Source organism: Hyperolius riggenbachi, chromosome 11 (assembly GCF_040937935.1).
Source record: "Hyperolius riggenbachi isolate aHypRig1 chromosome 11, aHypRig1.pri, whole genome shotgun sequence".
Taxonomy (NCBI): domain Eukaryota; kingdom Metazoa; phylum Chordata; class Amphibia; order Anura; family Hyperoliidae; genus Hyperolius; species Hyperolius riggenbachi.
The window spans coordinates 175,518,239-175,531,126 of NC_090656.1; positions in this window are offsets into that span (position 1 = coordinate 175,518,239).

Consider the following 12,888-nt stretch of genomic DNA (forward strand, 5'->3'; position numbering starts at 1 on the left):
CATTACGGAGGGGATTTGGGGGGACAGGGACCCCCGTTAAGCCGCGGGATAGCGGCGTTTTAGCAGGGGCACACGTGCCCCTGCTATATATGAGGTCTAAAGCGAGATCGATTCTCGCTTCAGACTCTCTTTAAAAATCATCAATGGCTTCTCTCTGTTTTCCTTATGTCTTGACTCTATCCTGCACTTCCACTGTTTCACCAGCAGGTGGCTCCAATCTGTTTGGAGACAGCTCTGTTTATGCAAATACTGTTCTGTGCTGACTCTGTAGCCTAATCATGCATCAGGTCTGGCCTCTCTATACAAGAGCCCTGCAAGACCTACTCTGGGCCAGAACTTTGTGCTTCCAGGCCTGAGTCTCTGAACTATCCTGGTTCCTGTATCTCCCTGATTATCCTGTGTCTGCCACTCTATTGCCAAACTTGTATTCTCTCCTGAACTTACTTCCTGCACGCTCCCTTTGTACTGAGAGCACATCGATTTCCTTATTATATTATAGTTACTTGTATGCACGTGTGATTGGCAATAAACAAGATTGCATGATATATGATGGTTCTCTGTCCAGTGTTGTAACAAAAGGCAGACAGCTTCTAGCTGCTGATTATATCCGCTCATTAGCACTGCAGTACAAACTTGTACTGCTCTTAGCATTAAAAGGAAACATTTTCAATCAGGGAATGCTTACAAGTGTTCTCTTACGAATCAAAGACTAGCTTCTTCAATTTTAGTACAGTGAGATGTTACTGCAAAGTTCCTTTGAACCATGCCAGGCAATATCATGGAGTCAATATAAAAGATTTCATCAAGGAGTTAATTTCTCTATGTGCAAAATGATCTGTAATAAAGTTCCTCCAAATTTTGAAAAAAGTCATGACTATTTTTTCTTTCACTTTTAGGGTAGGAATACACTATGTGCTATGGGGAAAACGTATGTGATTCTGCCTAGTGTGTTCCTACCCTTAAAGAGAATCTGTATTGTTAAAATCGCTCAAAAGTAAACATACCAGTGCGTTAGGGGACATCTCCTATTACCCTCTGACACAATTTCGCCGCTCCTCGCTGCATTAAAAGTGGTTAAAAACAGTTTTAAAAAGTTTGTTTATAAACAAACAAAATGGCCACCAAAACAGGAAGTAGGTTGATGTACAGTATGTCCACACATAGAAAATACATCCATACACAAGCAGGCTGTATACACCCTTCCTTTTGCATCTCAAGAGATCATTTGTGTGTTTCTTTCCCCCATGCACTGAAGTTTCAGGCTGCTCTTTTTTCTCCTGCAAACAGCTTTGCCCTTGTCTGTAATTCCTCAGTATGTGAAAGCCCAGCCAGCTCAGAGGACGATTTATCCAGCTTGTAAAAGAGAAGAGAGAAGCTGCTCTAATCTAAATAATACACAGGCAGTGTGCATAGAGGGGCCTGGAAGGGGGAGTTCATAGCAGAACCACAACACTGAAGAACTTGGCAGCCTTCCAGACAGGCCGACAAGTCTGACAGGGGAAAGATACATTGATTTATTACAGAGACTGTGATAGTAGAAAGTGCTGCAGTTAGCCAGAACACATTAGAATAGCTTTTGGAACATGTAGGATGATAAAAAACAGGATGCAATTTTTGTTACGGAGTCTCTTTAAAGTATTTTATTTCTCCATTGCAAAAAGTTGTTGCAACTCCTGCTTCAGTATATGCTAGGTTGGTACATGTAACTCTATCTATTTCAGAAGTACACAATGCCTGCAGCGGGGGCTTCAAGGATCAGGGATGCTTCTGGAGCATTCAGAGTCTTCCCATTACCTAGAGAAGTCTTTAACATTTTATTTTATATTTCTTACAGGTTTGCTTTAGGCCCCTTGCACACTGGCACATTGCGGTAAGCAGTTTTACCACAAGAGGCTGTCAAGTCAATTAAAGTCAAAAACATACGGATAAGTTAATTGGCTCCCCCTAAAAAAAAAATTGGCCCTAGACTACAGTACTTACACTACATAATATAGACATATGGCAATGGTAGGGATTAGATTGTGAGCTCCTTTGAGGGACAGTTAGTGACAAGATATATATATACATTGTACAGCGCTGCGTAATATGACGGCGCTATATAAATACTAAATAATAATAATAATATGTAGATATTCATACTGCTGCAATGCGATTAGAGTCAATGGAAGCATAGATATTCTACAATGCCACCGCAAAGCCTGCAGTGCGTTACCGCATGAGCCACCCCTACTACACGGATCATGTAGTAATGCATATCAATGGGCAACATAGTCTGTGTAAACGGTGGAGTGTGGTGCGGACTGATGGGATTCCCAGTGATGTACTTCTTGCCGAGCAGGGAGTACATCACTGAGCGGGGGGCGGGCCTATGCATATGATCTTGTCGGCGTACCATGTCGCAGGGTCATATGAAGATGGATGTTTGTGGTGATGCAGCGGCAGGCCCTGCTATTGATCACAGCTCCGCTATAGTGTAAAACCAGCCTTAAACTTGTATATATTTGTATATGTATAATTTGAACATACCACATACATAGTTACATATGCCATTATATCAGTGGTGTAGCTAGAGATCATGGGGCCCCATAGCAAATCTTTAATTGGGCCCTCAGATAAAGGCACTATTAACCCCCTTGGTGTTATGATTCTTTCTGGATTTTAGGGTCTAAAAGCGGTGCAAATTTTTTGTACCCTTTCAGACCCTAAAACCTGGAAAAAATCATGCTGCCAGGGAGATCCGCAGCAGTTCTGCAATCACTCACCTCCCTGGCTCCAGCGCTGCAGTTTTACCTCCATCCTCCGGGTGGCGCTGCAACTCTAAAGTGAGATTGTCGGCTGTCGTCATGACAACAGCCGACGATCTCACCCGGAGGAAGCAGAGCCTCGGAGGAGCAGAAGAAGAATGGCAGCTTACGTCGGGATTCCCTGCGAGGTGTGTAATAACGCCCACTGCGCACATTGCGCACATTGCTCTGCACACAGCATCCGCCAGCTACCCCGAGCAGAGGTCAGGATTACTGCTCTAAGCTGCGGGGTTCCACCTCAACCCTAGCTCGGGATTACTGCCAAGGAGGTTAAGCAATGCCACCTGCCCCTACCCTATGGATACAAGTTAATTGGACAATCTATATTATCATGCAATCAAAGCTAGTTCATGGGCACTGAGACAAAGTCAGAGGGTGAAGAAACACAAGAAAGTTAATGGTGAATACATGAAGTGCCCACTGGGCCCCCTATGCTTCAGGGCCCCATAGTAGCTGCTATGGCTATTGCTACTACCCTGCATTATATATAAATATATACACATTACCAGAGAAAAAACTCAAATTACGGTAATTGTTTCAGAATATCCCAACTTCAGAAGAAGGCAAAAAAAAACCTTGCACAACATTGTACAATATGCGTAAAAAGGAAAACATTCCTTTTTAGCTCCATTCAGGAATTCGATAGAATCATAGGTTAAAAAAAATAGAATCTGACTCCTTGTCAATTTAGTGCCTATATCTACAAGGCTTGAAGTCCACTCTCTTCCATCCTTTATTCAGAATGGGTACATTTGACCAAGCATGCACAGGTACATATTTTAACACAAAAATGCTTGCTTCTTCTGTAACATATAAAAGCTCCAGCTTTTACATGCAGTTGCTGAAACAAACATTTTTGAAGACTCAGTATTAAAGCGTAATGAAACCCAGCATTTCTTCTTTGTTCTAATAGATTATTTACAGTATATTATATACAACCAGCAATTTTTTTTTACTAGAACAGCATTCAAAGGGTTACACACAGGAATTAGAAGTTCCCTGCCAGCAAAGCTGGATGCATCCGAACTGCAGATAATGTTATATTGTATTTAATTGTATCAAGAGAGGAATGTAAACTGACACTGCAGACACTCCTGAAAACAGTCAGACAATCAGAAAGCATTTCTGCTTACATTAGAAGATGAATAAAGCAGTTATAGATAAAATGCAAAGTCAGCTCTCAGAGCAAAAAAAGTGTACTTCGGGAACGTATAATTTGTAAATAAATAATAATACTTATGCACAAAAGCAAATATAATAACCGTATGGCATATAAAAAGGTAGGAAAACATATTTTTATTGAATATTATGTCAGGGTTTTATACTGCTTTAATATTTTTCTTAGCATGTAAATACCTAGGTAACAGTAACTAGGTAACAGTGGCATAGCAGAAGGAGATGCAGAGGTTGCCCTTGAACAGTGATGAGCAAATCCGATCCGGATGTTACTCGGATAGTAGCTATCCGGATTTCTCCCAGTAATGCATTGCGGCCTGGGTGGGGGGTTTAATCCTTACCTATCATGACGTCTTCCTCGTCCGTCCTTCGGCGCCTCCCACGAAGCGTTCCACTCCGGCGTCACTTGACTACACACTTCCTCCTTCAACCCGGAAGGAGGAAGTGTTTTTTAGTCATGTGACGCCGGAGTGGAGCGCATCGTGGGAGGCGCCGAGGGACGGACGAGGAAGACGTCATGATAGGTAAGGATTAAATCCCCCGCCCAGGCCGCAGTGCATTACTGGGAGAAATCCGGATAGCTACTATCCGAGTAGCATCCGGATCGGATTTGCTCATCTCTGCCCTTGAACCAGAGGAGCCCACATGGGACCTTCCTTCATCTATCTTATTAGCTTTGCATTGATGCTGTGCTTGTAATGTTGTAATGAACACCTCTAGATGTTCATTGGATAGTGGTAACCAAAAAAACTGTTTCCTTAACCTGATTACACCTCTCTGACATTTAAAACACATACATATTAAATGTAGATTTCTCGCAGAGTAAAATGCATTATATATTATTTTTTCCTATGTTGCTTTTACTTACAGAATGTAGTAAAATGTTGACAGGTCTAGTCCATTTCCTCATGAGGGATTTTCAGCATCTTCTCAATTCTTTACTAAAGTATTCCCTGAAAAGGATCCGTACAAAGATGACCATGAGCCTCCCTAATAGTTTGCACACTATTTTGGCAGCTGGATTGAGCAACTGCAGATCAGTAGAGATGGCCCGAACCTCCGATTTTAGGTTTGCGAACCTACTGCGAAAGCTTGGTTCATGCGAACTTTCGCGAACCGCAATAGACTTCAATGGGGAGGCGAACTTGGAAAATTAGAAAAAAATGATGCTGGCCAGAAAAGTGATGGAAAAGATGTTTCAAGGGGTCTAACACCTGGAGGGGGGCATGACGGAGTGGGATAGACGTCAAAAGTCCCGGAAATAAATTTAGTTTTGACGCAAAGCAGTGTTTTAAGGGCAGAAATCACATTCAATGCTAAATTGCAGGCCTAAACTTCCACCCTTCTCCTCCCTTGTCTTGACTTGTCTTCCAGGGATTTGTAGGGTGTCAAAAGCCAGCTTACATACATTGGCCGGGAATCAAATACAGGTCAACTGCTTTGAAGGCTCACCACTATACCACCAACACTACATGCTGAAGCCAGCCTAGCATATACTATTGTAATATACCCAAGATAAAAATGAGCTTGCTTAGGGATTTGTAGGATGTCAAAAGCAACCTCACATACATTGGCCAGGAATCGAACCCAGGTCAACTGCTTTGAAGGCAGCTATGCTCACCACTATACCACCAACACTACATGCTGAAGCCAGCCTAGCATGTACCATTGTGATATACCCAAGAAAAAAATGAGCTTGCTTAGGGATTTGTAGGATGTCAAAAGCAACCTCACATACATTGGCCAGGAATCAAACCCAGCTCAACTGCTTTGAAGGTAGCTATGCTCACCACAATACCACCAACACTACATGATGAAGCCAGCCTAGCATGTACCATTGTGATATACCCAGGGAGAGGAGGAAGGTGGAAGGTGGAGGGTGAAGGTGGAGGTGGAGGGTTAAAAGAAAAAGCACAAGAACAAGATTAGCTCTTAAAAGAGCTGTTGTGGGGTGCTATTTTAGGAATAAGAATCAGCCAGGAGCAAGCTAACAAGCTTACAAGAGCCTAACTAATCTTTCCCTATGAGAATCTGCCAGCAGCTTTCCCTTCACTAATTACTACAGGGACACGAACGACTATAATGGCCGGTGCTGCCTGCCTTATATAAGGGGTGGCGTGGCTCCAGGAGATAGTGTAGTCTGATTGGTTTACAACGGGCCTGCTGACTGTGATGTACAGGGTCAAAGTTGACCCTAATGGTGCACTATGGGGGCGAATCGAACTTCCGGGAAAGTTCGCGTTAGCATGCGATCGCGGACCACCCAATGTTCGGCTGGAACTGTTTGACGGCGAACCGTTCGGGCCATCTCTACAGATCAGCAAGGGCTTTTGTAAATAAAGTAATAACTGAGAATCCCCCGTGGGGAGATAAACTGGTCCAAAACCTGTCAAGCACGTAGGAAAAAAAGTAATTGATAGTACATTTTACTCTGCAAGAGGTAGAAATTAATATGCATGCATTTTACATTTTACAATTGTTCATGATAGTTGTCCTTTAACTCCTCATAATGGTTTGAAAACTTCTGTGGATCAATAATAAAATGCTCAACCTAACAGCAAACTTCAAAGCTGCAAGATGTATATCTGCTAAGGAGAACAGGTGCATTTGATTTGATGACCTAATGCATGAATATTTACAGGACAGCTTTTCTTCTACATTTAGGTATCATCTGGTCCTTATATAAACAAACTAGCTGAAGACCTGGCGTTGCCCGGGTATGCATTTGGTTATTGTAGGCTCCAACCACTTTTTCTAACCTTGACACACAGTAACTTAATGGCCATGTTTACGAGCTTTTGGGTTCCTGACATCAAAAAAGTGTGAATGGAAGCAGTAGATCAAGCAAAGAAATCTGATTGGCTGTTTGTGGCTCCATCCCCTTTTAGTGAATTTGAACCCCAGTTACCCAATGCCTGACTGTACCAGGTTTGATGCCACTGCCATTAACAGTTTAAATATTCCTCTTGAAAATCACTAGGTGAATTTTGGTTCGCTGTTGTAGGCTCCACCCACATTCCTGAATATTCATCCCAGTCACCCAGCGATCAACTGTGCCAACTTTAAAGACCCTCCGATTAACAGTATAAGAATAGCTACAGTTTACGTTTCCCCATTTAAAATGAATGGCTGAAATTTGATTTGTAACCTCGGTCATCAAGAGACCAACTGTCCTAAATTTGGGGACTCCAGCTTGATTTCTGTGAGAATGGCAGCCTTTTACATTTTTTGCATTGACGTGAATGGGTGAAATCAGATTGGCTGTTTGTGGTTGCGCCTAGGTATGCAAGAGGGGCGACACACCCCCAGAACATAACATCCCAAGTAGTAAGGGATCTGTATACCAAGTTTCATTGAAATTGATCAAGGCGTTTTCGAGTGATCACGGCACATACACACACACATCTGATTTTATTTATGTATGAATAGATAGAAGATAGATTATATTTCTAGGTTTCTTACTAATTACTTTACATAGAAATATAGATAATTACCAGGCCTTGAGCTCCTTAGCTTTTGAGTTCCAAAGAGATTGGGCATATATGACTGAGTTTAGACACAAAGAAGCAGCAGAGAATAGTACTGTGGATATGACTGAAAGAGTACCAGAAGCAATCTGAAACAGTGAAGTAAGCAACTTACCGGTACATCAATTAAAGGAAGCCTCTGAATAGTCCAAAGATTTCCCTCATCCTGCTGAAGCTCACTGTTCCAGCTCAGGGTTCCTCTGAACATATCAGACAAGACCTTGCAAAATATGATCCAGAAAAGGTGCAAGTCACTTGCAAAGTGTTATCCATAGTGCTTTGAAGAGGGACAAATTCCTTCTCAACTCCTATGCTTGCTCATATCATCATATCATCCATGATAACATTTTATAAATGAAGTAGTAGACCCAAGCCTATTTAAAAACGGGCTCTAGGTCTTTTTCCTGCCGCCTCCAGTGCGCATGCATGCGCCCGTCATGCGCGTCTGTTGAGCATGCACCCGCTGCGCGCCCTCACCCGCCCACCTCGCTCGCCCACCCACCTTGCTGGCCCTCCTCGCTCCCTGGTCCCGTTCAGCTGTCTGTACTGCGCACATGCGCAGTAGGCACATAACAGGGACACAGGGACAGCTGGACGCAGCGACACAGGGAGATTATAGTATAGGATTTGAGTTCATTGAACCTTTTAGAACTAGTGGGACTGGGAATGAGTGTATTTCCAGTGCTTAGCTACCAAGATCCTGGCTGTGTGGATCAAATGTAAACCTACCTCCATCGTATATCACAAATTCAATTGTTTCTCTTCTCCTATTAAGTTATAATCACCTGCTACAGTATGTCTTCTTTTTGTGAATCCCTCCAGGTGCCCTATGTCTGCCGGGTTGTGGCATTTGGCCCCACCCCACCATGAAAACCGCCACTGTGTTCTCTCTAAAACTAAATTACCTCTTCTTGGGGGGGGGGGGGGGGGGGCATTGGCTACGCGCCGGGAGGTCCACTTAAGGAGTGAATTTTGTAACCTCTTCCAGACTACGGCAGATGAAATCTACGTCCCTTTTTTGGCTGCTTATTCCTGCCAGGGTGTAGATCTCATCTTCCGCTTTCACATGCTCCTGCCATTTCCTTTGCTCTTGCTGATCCAGTGACACTGCAGCCCACTAGCTCTGCTATCACGCCGACAGCAAACCTCCGGATCTCGGTTTAGGAGCCAATTACACTGACTCCTGACCCCATGATCACTGTGAGCCAATCACAGTGATCACAGCTTGTTTTGAGATAACAAAAAAAGTCTCTATTCCTTAAAGGGCCAGAGACACCAGATATGTAAGTTTTTTATTTATTTTTTTATTTTCCATGTGTTGTGGTGTAGTAGGCAAAAGGCAGGGTCAGAGGATGGCCTTACATTTGTCAGGAGCCTAATGTAGTACTTAACTTTGTCCCAGAAAGGCTGTATGCTGAGTGCCAAAATATGTGGATCAGGGAGCTAGGACTAAAATGACACCTCCAGCAGTTATGGTCAACATTAGGATAAATGAGATAAAGTCTGATTATTTGAAAAAGAATGCTACTGTCGACAAGAAGTACAGCCTATATAGCCTGTTCAGCCAGTCACTCTGGCAATTGCAAATTATAATCTTGTGAATTATGTCTGCACTCGTGTGTCTCTGTGAAAATTGTACTTTAGACAAAGCCCCTAAAAATACTGTATTTTTTTGAAATATAAGACACACTTTTTTCCCCCCAAAACTGGGGTGGGCAAAGTGGGTGCGTTTTATATTCAGAATATACGGTATTCCTACCGCTGGAATATACTTGTAAACGCATGCAGGAGTCATGCATGACATATGGCGCATGTGCGCCGCTATTCTTATGCAGGGAACCACTATTCAGGAAGGATACGCCAACCAGGAACTACGGAGCACCTTAGCTCTATAGTGGCAGGCGGCCGCAGTGTACAGGATCTTAGAAGCTGCAGGAGGAGAAGAGGAGCAGCTGCAGGACCAGAGCGAGGCAGAGAAGAGTCCGGCGGCAGGATCGGGTGAGAGTGGTTGCAGTGGTAGTTTAGTATATGTGTAGTGTAATTCAGTGCAGCTTAGCTGGTGGCACAGCAGAGGTAAGTGTAGTGTAGTGCAGTGCAGTGTAGTGTAACTTAGCTGTTAGGGCAGCAGCAGCAGCTAGTGCAGTGTAGTGTGTAGTGCAGTGTAGTGTAGCTTAGCTGGTGGGGCAGCAGGGGCTAGTGTAGTGTAGTGTGTAGTGCAGTGTAACTAAGCTGGTGGAGCAGCAGGGGGTTAGTGTAGTGTAGTATGAAGTATGTAGTGTAGCAGCTTAGCTGGTGGGGCAGCAGGGGTTAATGTAGTGTAGCTTAGAAAAAGCTTGGAAGGGGGGTCCATAAGATGCCCCTGAGCCATAGCCCATAGATGCACAAAGTTTAATATTTTTCCCCAGATTTTTGACCTCTAAACCTAGGTGTATCTTATAGTCCAAAGCGTCTTATATTCTGAAAAATACGCTAGGATTCAAGTATTGTATATACTTGCAAATAAGCCGACCATTGTATAAGCCGAGGTACCCACTTTTGCCTCAGAAACCAGAGAAAAAAGTGATTGACTTGCATATAAGCACCCTAGCCAGTATAGCCCCCTCCACAGTAACCTGATGTGCCCCCAATGCAATTCAACCCCTCTCCCCATAGCCAGATGTGCCACAAGGATGCTGTGTCTTTAGATGCCACTAGATGGCATCATAGATATGAGAGACAGCGATTGGCACACAGGAAGACTACCCGATCACTGCACTGCTGACATGTTTTGAGCAGCGCACTCTACACACAATGTTGCAGGGGATGGGGGGCACGGAGGCAGCAGGGAGCCAGCCAACAAGAGCAGAATCACTAGTGCACAATCTTTAAGCGCCTCTGCCAGTAACAAAACCTGGTCCACCATCCGTTCTGCTTCACTGACTCGCATATAAGCCGAGTGGGTAACTTTTCAGCACATTTTTTGTGCTGAAAAATTAGGCTTATATGCGAGTATATACAATAACCTAAAAAGAAGCTCTCCATTGAGCACTACGTTTTAAATGGGGTATTCCGGAGTTCCAATAGTTATGCATACTGCATTTATACTAGGTTTGGGGGCTTCTGGACTGTACTGGAACTAAACCACAGCAGAGCTCTGGCTTTACAGCTCCCTCCCATCAATCAGTTACATTACTTTATACTGCATTTTTACATGACAGATTACCTTTAAACTGGTTTCTCCGCTCTGGTTTCTCTCAAACCTCTGTGTAGTTAGTAGGTTTGGTCACTCCTTCCATCTACCAGTTCAGCACTTGAAGCTTGAGAAGTCTAACAGCCATTCGCCGTCAGTCAGAAATGTTTCCCCATGGTATCTCTCTGCTACTTACAGTCATCCTATTAGGTAAGAAATGTTGCATACTGGTCAAGTTTTGTTATAGGTAATCACTTTTTTCTTTTTTTTTTTACTACAACAGTCAACCTGTTGGTCGTAGTGTATGAACATTCAACTGTGGCCATGAATGGTATTCTAAGATCTATATGATTGGGGCTTCTATACTGGTCAGGACAGTTGTATGTATGTAACTAATTTTCTACATTACTAGGATAAATTATAAAATACTTTCACTGCACTGTAGTAAAAGAGCATTTCTATTGTGTATGCTCCAGCACATATTTATAATAATAATACTTAAAAAAGTAAATTAATGTGTTTAATTACACGAGGTTTAATTTTAATTTTTAGTTGCTGGCAGACAGATTTTCCTAAAGGTGACATTTGTATCATCAATGCCTTCCTACATTTTTTTTTAAAATTAGGGTCTCTGTTTCTATCCCAGTAAGAAAGGCAGCTAGATAGATACATTAGAAAAAAACAGCAAAATCAAGAAGATTAAAAGAGAAAAACATATGAGGTAGTAGATCCATTGCCCAAAGAACAGGATCATCCTGATCAGTGCTGAAGCTGGCTATAGCGGATCCTTCTCTCTTCTGGTCAGCATCCTCTTTCAACACTGAAAGACACCATTGTCTTGGTAGGACATTTTAGTGGTGCTGCGGACAGCACACTAGGCTGCTTCACACCCAAACGTACTCTTTAGCATGTATGTATACCGTATATCTACTGTATCTCTTTCTCTGTATATGTTTAAAAATACTGGACAGACTTTGGACAGAGACAATTTTTTTTCTAATTTTGGATCTGTACATTACCACAATGATTTCAAATGAAACAACTCAGATGCAGTAGAAGTGCAGACTTTCAGCTTTAATCCAGTGTGGTGAACAAAATGATTGCATAAAAATGTGCTTTGTGTTTTAACAGCATCAGTAGTGGTAACTTATGTGTCATGGTCAATTCAAGGGATCCAAAAATTGTTTCTACAGAACTGTATTTTCATTAATTTAGCTTTTATTTTGGCTTCTATTTTAGAGATTGCTAAGGTACTTGACTTGCATAAACTAGCTATTCATGGGGTAGTTAATACACTTACCTAAATGATTATTAGGCACACAATACTAATACGGTGTTTGACCCCCTTTTGCCTTCAGAAGTGCCTTAATTCTACGTGGCATTAATTCCACAAGGTGCTGAAAGCATTCTTTAGAAATGTTGACCCATATTGAAAGGATAGCATCTTGCATATCGAGCTTGATTCGAGCTTTGTGACATGGTGCATTATCCTGCTGGAAGTAGCCATCAGAGGATGGGTACATGGTGGTCATGAAGGGATGGACATGGTCAGAAACAATGCCCAGGTAGCCCATGGAATTTAAACGATGCCCAATTGGTACTAAGGGGCCTAAAGTGTGCCAAGAAAACATCCCCCACACCATTACACCACCAGCCTGCACAGTGGTAACAAGGCATGATTGATCCATATTCTTATTCTGTTTATGCCAAATTCTAACTCTATCGAGACTCATCAGATCAGACAACATTTTTCCAGTCTTCAACTGTTCAATTTTGGAGAGCGCGTGCAAATTGTAGCCATTTTTCCTATTTGTAGTGGAGATGAGTGGTATCCGGTGGGGTCTTCTGCTGTTGTAGCCCATCCGCCTCAAGGTTGTGCGTGTTATGGCTTCACAAATGCTTTGCTGCATACCCCAGTTGTAACGAGTGGTCATTTAAGTCAACGTTGCTCTTCTATCAGCTTGAATCAGTCGGCCAATTCTCCTCTGACCTCTACCTTCAACAAGGCATTTTGGCCCACAGGACTGCCGCATACTGGATGATATTCCTCTTTCACACCATTCTTTGTAAACCCGAGAAATGATTGTGCATGAAAATCGCAGTAACTGAGCAGATTGGGAAATACTCAGACCGGCCCATCTGGCACCAACAACCATGCCACGCTCAAAATTGCTTAAATCTCCTTTCTTTCCCATTCTGACATTCAGTTTGG